We start from the raw sequence: 10,828 nt of genomic DNA on the forward strand, positions 1-10,828 counted from the left end.
CTGATTTTATTTATTTATTTATTTATTTATTTATTTATTTGCGAGTTCAAGCAACATTTTTCAAAGAAGTGTTTTCAGGTTGGTTTTTATTTATTTATTTATTTTTTTATGATCATTAAACATTCGTGCATAGTTTTACTTAAACTGCATAATATTGAATCAACAGTTTTTGCATAAAATATTATTAATAAGTGTTTTAGAGGAGGGGTCCCACTTAGCCTGTAAATGTTTGGTATAAGGGGTATGTGAGTCCCCTCATAATAGTGAGGATTTTAAAATCAAAAGCAACTATTGAAGCACTATTGAAATACAAGACAACTATGATGACCTAGTAAAAAGTAATAATTTAGCTACAAAACTATTAAAGCTGGTGTTTATGTATTTGGGAAACTTATATCAAAGAAAACCATAAAGTACTATGTAGGTCTAATGTTGGTAGTTGATGATGCAAATTTTAAAAAATATAGCTAAATTTGCAAGAACGAATAGAAATAGTGACACTTTTTAGCCTACTTTCCCAGTAAAAGTCAGAAAAAGAAGAAAAAAGCATGAAAGAAGGCTTAATGCATCTTAAAAATATCGTGAAAAACAAAAAAAAGTCAAAAATAAATAAAATAATTAAATGAATATTGAAAAATTAAAAATTGGAAAGTAGGGTATTGAGATGGGGAAAAATGTCTGTCGGTCTGTCTGTCTGTCTGTCTGTCGGTCTGTCTGTCGGTCTGTCTGTCTGTCCCCCCCTAATAACTTTTGAATGAATAGTCCGATTCGAACAAACTTTTTTTTGTTCGAAAGATCTCGGCGAGGACACCTCATTCCCATATTTCACTTTTTGATTTGAACTATTTTTTGTTCAATTTTGAACAGTTCAAAAAAACTTAACATTAGCGCCTACGGGGAAATTCAAAGCAATTCCGAACTGTGAGGCGAATTTGCTTCAAACAAACTTTGTAGGAAAAAGCTTTTGATAAAAAACTTGTATATAAGATATCTTTTTGATTTGAACAATTTTCCGTTCAATTTTGAACAGTTCAAATCCCTTAACATTAGCGCCTACGGGGAAACTGAAAGTCAATGTAGATTCCGTACTTGAAGGCGGATTTACTTCAAACAAACTTTGTTGGAAATAGCTCTTGACGACCAACTCCCGACTCCGACTCCGAGAATTTAGGGGGACCTGACACTGACTCTGACTCCTGTTCCCGACAATTAATCGGACTCCGACTCCCCGACTTCGACTCTGACTTCGTAGCTTTGGCAAACATTTATACACGGAGGACAAATGACTGACTCCGATTCTTGGATATTTGACTCCGACTCTTTTATCCCAAAATGAGATTGACTCCGACTCCGACTCCGCTGCTGTGGTTTTAACTGTGAAATAATTATTGTTGATATGATTTGTTTTTATTTTCACGCTAAAGTTTTAATTTAGGTATTTAGTTTTCGGTGAATAAACTCGTATAATATGCGCAGACGATTTTTTTTTTTTTTTTGACAATGAAAATTATTTCTTTAAGTTGACATTTTATTGTTTTTTTTTTATTTTGGTAAGTGCATTAATTCGTTTAAAAAATTATTTTCGGCAACAGGGGAAAAAGAAACGATTTTTTTTATATGATGTATTTATTTTAATGAACTTATTATTATTTTTTCGTTTTGAAAGCTGTTAAAAAAATTTTTTTAATGGAAAGAAGTGTATTAGCTGTTTTGTTTAAAAGGTGCTGCTATTTTATTTGTTCGTTTTTTTGAAGAAAAGTAAGGAATATTTTATTCCTAGAAATCAGCTTAAAATATTAAAAAATATATGTTTGAAAAAATTTGCGATTTTAGCTATTTTTGAGAATATTGATCAGGTACTAGAAAGTAGTATGGGTATACGGGAAAGTAGGCTCGTCTAGTTCTAGACGGAACTTCTTGTTATTGACCTGGTGCAGATGATTTTGGAATTATTGCTGAGGATGAAGTGATAATAATTCTTCCTCAGTCAACTTTAAATATGCGCAGCCATTTATTGTTTCCAATTTCTTTTTCAACTTATAGTTTTAGCTAATTTACCAAAATTGATCTTAACTGTATTACGTTTATTCAACACATCTTTACATTTAAAACAAAAATTTGTACCTATAGGCTTCCAAGAAATTTCACAGATGTAATTTTTTTTTTTTTTAGATTTTCCGTCATACAGATTTAAAAACCAGTAAATATCTCGCAAATGGATGCATTTACAAAAAAATTATTCATATTAAAAATTTACATACGTAATCATGTAACCCCCCTTACCCCCTTTTTTAGAAGTGCTTGATTTAAATATAAATAAAAGGAGGGTGACCCACTTATCTTTTATTATGGGGTAAGTAGGACACCCATCTGATTTTTTGAAAATATAATGGCTAAGAACATTAAAAGCACTTTTTAAGAAAATAATGATAAACTTTTGCTTATTGATAATGTCCAAGAAAAAAATAGACAGTAAGTTTGATTTTTTTTTGTTCAAAATTTTTGTATACGGTTTCAAAAACGAATTGTTTTCAAAAGTGGTCCCATTTACCCCAACCAACCCTTCTTGGTTGTCCTGAAAGTTTGTAAACACTTGCTAAAAATGGAATTTTAAGAATTTCGGAAATTTTTTTTGTTGTTTTTGTTACTACTTGGCAAGTAAAATTTCATTTTTTTTTCAAGTGTTTACGAACTTTTGGGACACCCTTAGTAGTAGTGTCGAGTAAAGAACAAAGAGTTCTATAATAGGGTAGAGGAACGATTCGTATACTGCTTCCATTGGCCGCCATGACCAAGCTAGGAGATCGGTAGGAGAGAGATTAGAGTGGCAAGAACGGTAGTTTCGTAATGAAACGTAATGAAATTCAAGCGGCGATAAATGTTTTTTACTGCGCCAAATTGCTGATATTTTTCCTCAAATTCAATTTCAAATGGAAACAACATTGGAATCTGCTTGGAATTTTTGTTAAATAATTTGAGGTTAAACTGTATAAAAAGTTTTAATGAATGATGTATAAAAACATAATGCGCTGACAAAATACAGTGATTTTCAACAGATAAATCGGGAAATTTTTAATCAGTACTCAAGAACAACAAAAAACTCTACATATTTTGTTAAACAGATTATGAAATAGTGTTTAAAGTGTTGGATCTTACTTCATAATAGGGTTGATAAAAATCAGGATTTTTAAAAATATATATATAAACTCGGATTTTTTTTTTATTTAAATCGAATTTTTTTATTTAAATAGAATTTTTGAAATTTAAATTTATTTAAATATACTAATTGATATTAACAAGTTAAAATGCCCAAGTTAGATGTTAAATTAGATAATTCTTTTCCTATATATGGTTAAAAATTCATAAAATCTAAGTTTGAGTTATTCAGAAATCAATAAAAAATAATTACACATCAGAGCTTGATAAAATCTTGCTACAATATAAAGTCCCATATCCATATGGGTGTATTTCCCAGACATTTTTTAGCAATCAAAATAAATAACACCTTTCTTTTTTCTAAGGAAAAAAAAGAAAATAATATGGAATTACATAAACTGAGAAAGAATAAAAATAGCGTAGAACATTGAATTATTTTCTTATTTTTTTTTTCCTTTTTGGGAAAATAACTAACACCTGAAATAAAATGGACGAAGAAAAAAGGGAATATATATGCTTCTTGCATTTTAAATATTTTAATAAAACTCATCAAGGACTGAAAAGAAGACTGTTTTTTAGAATTCTTATCTTATAAAACGCATGCATTTTTTTTTTCACTGTTTTGACTTACTGTAAGTTGAGGAGGATTGTATGTTTATTTTTTAGTGAATAAGTAAATAGTTTAACTAGGGTGGTTCAAAAATGCATGTAAAAAAAAAACGTTCTCCTATATAACAGGACACCCCTCAATATTTTTAGACTTGTGGATAGTAATATACCGGAAGAATTTTAACTTCTTATTTCAACTGAAAGAGGGTGCTCAACTCCCTCCCTCAAACATCGTAAATATGGGAAGAGGCGTTAAAAATTACATTGAACTGAAAAAAACAATGCTACATATTATAATATACGAAAGTAATATGCATATATATTGCAAAAAAAAAATATTTACAAAAACACAGCTGGGGAAATTAAATGTTTCCAAATTTGTGACATTTTTCATGCTACGACTAATGTTAAATTGAGCACTCTTATAAAATTTGAGTAAGAAACTAAAACTTTTACAGCATGTTACTATTAGTAAGTCTAAAAAATAAATTAAAAAAAAAAGGTGTGTCCTGGACTCTAGCTAAAAAAAGTTTTTTTTTTGAACCATTCTAAGCTTAACTCTTAATAGGTACACATTCAATTTAATTTATTATTTTTAATTTCATTGAAAGGTAATCTCTTTTCATATATATATATATATATATATATATATATATATATATATATATATATATATATATATATATACTTTGCAAGTTCTTTCTTTTTTAATGTTAATTGCTACTATGATTTTTTGAGCAATCACGATTGCTTATTGCTTTCATTTGACTGTTTTTGGCGTGCTATCATTTTATTTTCCCACCGCCACCCTCCGCACCATCACGGTCGACCGGCTCCTCACGATGCTGTTCCTATAGCGAAAGCCGGCTCCAGGTTGCATCCATGGCCGACACACACGCGCATACATACACGACTACACACACACACGCACACATACACCTACACACATACACCTATATACACGCATACATACAGGTACCTACACATACACACTCAAACACACAACTACCCACACATTCATGCCTGCACACAAACACAAACACATATGCCTAGACACACATACACATACTCCTACACACATACACATACACACACGCATACATACAGACATCTACACATACACACACAAAAATATACACACACAAACACATACACACAAAAACACACAACTACTCACACATTCATGCCTGCACACACACACAAACACACATAGGCCTACACACATACACCTACACACACGCATACATGCAGACACCTACACATACACACACACAAACACACACGCATACTCGCAACTACTCACACATACACATGCCCCTACACACATACACATACACACACGCATACATACAGACACCTACACATACACACACACCAAAACATACACACACATACACATACCCCTACACACATACACATACACACACGCATACATACAGACACCTACACAGACACACACGCACAAAAACATACTCACACATACACACCACAACATACACACATATACACACAACTACCCACACATTCATGCCTGCACACAGACACAAACACACATGCCTACACACATACACATACCAATACACAGAAACACACATACACATACCCCTACACAGAAACACACATACCCCCACACACAAACACACACGCCTACATACACACACTCGTGATTGCGAAAAACATAATTTGAATTCAAGATGTCAAAATTCAAATTATTATTTTTTTTAATATTTTTCTTCGGTTTCAATTAAATTTATTTAATAACAATATGTTTTTTTTTTGTTTCTTTTAGTAAGATTACTTATAAATAATACTTGTTTGTTCATTGTTTTTCTAATAAAATTAGTCTGAAATTCATGTCCATCAAACTCAGCCTTTTAAAATTTAAAAATTTTATCTTTAAAAATCATCATTTTTGTGAATTAATAAATTATTTTTAAATCAACTGATTTAAATCACTCAACCCTGCTTCATAAGAAAAAATAAATAAAACTTTTATGTATCATTTTTTATTTACAATGTCACATTTATTTTTAACAAAACAAACAGTCTGTAAGATGATCCTTTAATTTTAATAACATGAAACAAATTTATTTGCACTATTTAATACTTCTGTATGTTGTATCCAAGAAGAATACTGTGTTGCCTTTAAGTAAACTTCGGACAGATTTACTAAATCACATCACCAATAAAAAGTTAATTGTACATATTTCACAAGCCATCTGTTATCATAGAGTTCGAAAATAGTTAGAAATATATTTTTATCAAATGCAAAATTATTCATTTTTGTAAACACCAACACAAGCATGAATAAAGTTTTTTTTAAATTACTCATCTAAACATTTTTAAACTTTGATTGAGTGCGGCTGCTCTGTTTGTGCAACCATATGATGAACAAGATTTCACCATTTTAAAAACATAAACAAAGGCGAAAAGCAGAATTAAAATTTTTTAGACGACTCGAACTCAATACGATGTTCTGTATTCTGCCACTCTATTTTTTTCCCTTACTGGAACATGGAACTGTTTCCAGATTCAGTCTCTACCCTATTATAGAACTCTGGTAAAGAAGAAGCAATGTCGGCGTTCAAACGATCGAAGTAGCACGTCTGAACAAAATTCTTTGAAAAGTATGGTGATATGACTCCTGTTATAAAATATGCATTAACTCCCTTATTTATCTAGACAGACAGTATTTAATATACAGAAAAATGACTTGGATTACTCAATGGAATATGCTTTTAGATTCGAATTACACTTGCTAACTTCATTACTCTTCTCTAATTGTCGGATTCATCGGGTAATATGGCCTAAAACTGTAAGTCATATTGCTGGGTGAAGCGATCCGTTATGGGGATACCTTTACACATAAGGGATCATTTCTAACTTTAAAAAAAAATGACGAAACTCAACGGTATTCTAGGAATCACACCGTTTTTCAGATCTGCGGAGTCGGAACAAAAATGATCGACTCCGACTCCGACGTGGACTCCAACTGCTGGATTTTGAAAAGTCCGACTCCAACTATGACTCCTGCTTTTTTAAAAAAATTATTTATACATTTTTTCAAATCCTACCCCCTCCCCCCTTATGGGAAGGGGAAAAAAACCCCTAAACAAACACTGAAATATTAATTCCTTTGTGTGAAATTTTCCCGTTGTATTTTATTGTAATTCTAAGATGCATACAAGTTAGAAATTAAATTTGAAAATCAAAATATCCAATAATTGCAATTTTAAAAGTGATATAACTTAAAAATATCATTTAAAAAAATTAAAAAGGGTTAATTTGCTTCCCTTTAATGTTTAACAAATAGATGTTGATCTAATCCTGTGCTTTCATTTTTTTAAACCTGTAACTTAAGAGAGAAAAAAAAAACTCTTTTTCTAGATTAAAATGCTTTTCTTGAGAGGGGGAGGTCTCCCCCTCCCCTCCCGGGTTTACTTCAACTTAGTTTCAGAGTTTATAAAAATATAAATACTTTAATTCAAAAAAAAAAAAAAAAATCTCGAATGATAAATCTTAAATTTCATCTCAGAAATTTCAACGAAAATATTGCACTATATTGCGGGTAGAGGTCGGGTACATGTATGTCTGGAGCAAATTTTACTCAAAATGCGGTGGTATACAGCTTTGTACGAATAGTTTTTACTACGTATGCGTACATTTCTTGGCTCAATTTTTAATTTTAGTTTTGTTGGCAGCTTTAGAATTAATCTTAAAATATGAAGATTTTGAGATTAACTGCAATTATTGAGTATTTTAACCAATTAATCATATACTAATTTTGATTTGTACTTTTTAGTGAGAACCAAGCTTATAGATATAATCTTTAGATTAAAAAAATATCTATATTTTATTGGATCTTTTTGATTCGCGCTTTCGTGCCAACACTTCCTATTTGAATTTACCAAGCATCCTCAGAAGTTTCTCGACTTGCTCAAGCGATACATACTACTATTTTATTACTGACTGATTCCACTTTACTATTTTATAACTGAGATCGAGGTAAAAAATTTATTATTATTTTTTATTTGAAAGTGATTACTTAAAAAATGTTAGGCAACAGAACTGTTTTCTGGCAGTTACTATCCAGTTAAATAAAGTTAAAAAACAAGCAAACATGGGGACGGCGAAAGTAGCTATTACAGAAAGTTTGATAAACAATCAAACAAGCTGGTTGCTACAATGACACTTATTTTCTTATTAGTAGGTCTTTATACGTGTAATTAAACTTATTGGTAGTCATTTTTTAAAAAAATGCAAGGAGAGTCAGTGAAAATTAAAGAAAAAAAGAAGCCCGGAGTCGGAGTCGGAACGTTCCGACTCCGATTCCTTTACCCTAAAGTCAGTCCGACTTCGACTCTTCGACTCCGACTCCACAGCCCTGGTTTTTCTAACCATTCCTTGTTCTTAAATATGATGCTGCACTGCAGGAAGGAGAGAGAAATTGATCTTTTTTACCCAGCATTGACACTGCGCTAGCAGTGAAAGAAGTTTTACAGAGTTAGTTTGAAACAAATTCCGAGAATTTGCTATTAGCAGTGAAGGGATTTGACAATAGAATCGATAGTCATTTTGAAGTCTTGTGGAAATTTAGTACTTAATTGGTCGCCACATTTCGCCAAGTCAATAATTTGGTGATAAGTTTAATCGCCAGTTACTTCCTATGTAATTTTTAAACTATGTGCGAATAAACTCCGTAAATTTTATTTCACTTCTAGCTCAGTGTCAGTACAGGGTTAAAACTAGATTCATCTGCCCTTGCTAAACATCGATTTAGCACCATGTTTGATAATTGGAACAGTTTTGAGTTTTTAATAAATCAGCGAACTATGGCTGAAATAAACAATTCTGATGCTCCTTCTTTGTAATCTAGCAACTATTTCCCCTGATGCTTTGACATTAACAAATGAATTTAATAAAGATGTTCGCTGTTAATTTTTCATTTATTTTTAAAGAATCGATATTTATTTATTTATTTATTATTTTTAACTCTCTACGCAAAAAAAAAAGAAAAAAAAGGAGATATAAGTTTAATGTGTGTATCTGTATATCTGTGTGTCTGTCTTTGGCAAAGTAAGTTCAAAACGGGTGAACCGATTTATTTATTATTTATTTTATTTTTTGAAAGCTAACTTGATCGAAAGTATTCTTAACCATGTTTTATGTGAGTTGAGTTTTTTGAACAATTGGTTTAATAGTAAAACTTGTTACTTTTATATATGCTTGATAATATTGTGAAAAATAATAATTTGAAAAAAATCTTCAAAAATAGTAGGTATTTTTTTCAAAAAAAAAAAAAAAAAAGCCTGCGTAATTTTGAATTATTTTAATGTATACTGATTTTTAAACCCAATATTGATGCAATAAAATTGAAATTTTGAAATCTACCTCATATTCAGTTATTGAAATCGTGAAGCTTACTAAACCTAAAGTTTTGAATATGCACTTTGCATATCAGGTGTGTAAATATAATCTCATCAAAAACCACCCTGTTGTAAAAATTTCCCCGCCAAGAAAACCTTTAACTTTTCCGCACAAAAAAGAAAACCTGCATCCTAAAACCAAAAATCCTCAGCCATAAAAAGTTATGATATCTAGTTTGCCCGCCAAGTATCTGCCAAACTATCATCCTCCCTCTTCTCCTTTTTCATCACAGCTACTTCCATTAGAACCTCTTCCCAACTTCAACTCCTCAGAAATATGGATAGATCTTTTAAATTGTTTATCTTGTTTGGCGGAAATCTTTTTGCTCAACAACAACCACTTCACTTTGAAAAGCTTCCCGCCAAACAAGATAAACAACTTAAAAGATCTATCCATATTTCTGAGGAGTTGAAGGTGGGAGGAGGTTCTAATGGAAGTAGCTGTGATGAAAAAGGAGAAGAGGGAGGATGATAGTTTGGCAAATACTTGGCGGGCAAACTAGATATCATAACTTTTTATGACTGAGGGTTTTTGGGTTTAGGATGCAGGTTTTCTTTTTTGTGCGGAAAAGTTAAAGGTTTTCTTGGCGGGGAAATTTTTACAACAGAGTTATTTTTGATGAGATATCACATCTTTTTGCATTGATATTATTACTTTGTCTGTATTTTTAGAATTGAGAACTTCAAGTCAGAAAATTTTCAAAGGAACAATAATGGCTAGCCTAATTTTACGTCAAGTTATTTTCTGACTATTAAGATTCTATGTTCATTTTGCGAGAATTGAGCGGTTTAAATTTTATTGCAATTCTTGTATCCTCTCTGTTGCAAAGAAAAGTTCTTGGATAATAAAATACTATATTTTAAATTATATTGTTTCCGAATATTTTACAACTTCGCAATAAATTCTATTACAGTTTCTTTATTTGACAGATTATTCAACATTTTCATGAAGGTTTCTTTAAATGTTTTACAGCTTGAGGGTTATTTTAATCTAGCTTTTCACTTTTTGTTTAATTACATTTTTTCTTAAATCGTGGATTATTTTACGCTTTATGGTATAATTTTATTGTTTGGTAATTTATCTTTTTCTTGTTAGAAGTCTTTGTCTTGTTTAATACCTAGTTTTGTTAAAAGTTCATTTAAAAAACGAAATAACGCATGTTATCACCAAGCAAAAAAAAAAAAAAAAAAAAAAAAAAAAAACTAAGCCATTAAATATTTTCAATTTGAATGTGTAAGAAGATCTATACAACTTTACTCGATGTCAAATCGCGGATATCCCAAATTGCCCATAGCAAATGCGCATGTTGCGCGCGGACTAAGCTCATTAAAAGTCTTGCTTAAAAAAGTGCTATTTTTCGCTTTCAATTAAAAAGTTATATGTGCCGTATTCATATACGTACAGTTTCATATAATTTGTCACGTAAAATATTGTAATGGTTTAACCCCAGTTTCGCGCCGACATTTAAAATTTCTTCCCTCCATAAATATATCAAAACTGAAAAACATGGGGAAGGAAATTTTGTATCGGCAAAACTTTGGTGGGGGGGTGGGGGACAGCATTCTAATCTCCTTCATTAATTAGTTTCTCTGCTTAAGTATAAACAAACAACATAGAATCTAAAAACAGAAAGCCC

The sequence above is a fragment of the Uloborus diversus genome, chromosome 5, assembly GCF_026930045.1.
Source record: "Uloborus diversus isolate 005 chromosome 5, Udiv.v.3.1, whole genome shotgun sequence".
NCBI lineage: Eukaryota > Metazoa > Arthropoda > Arachnida > Araneae > Uloboridae > Uloborus > Uloborus diversus.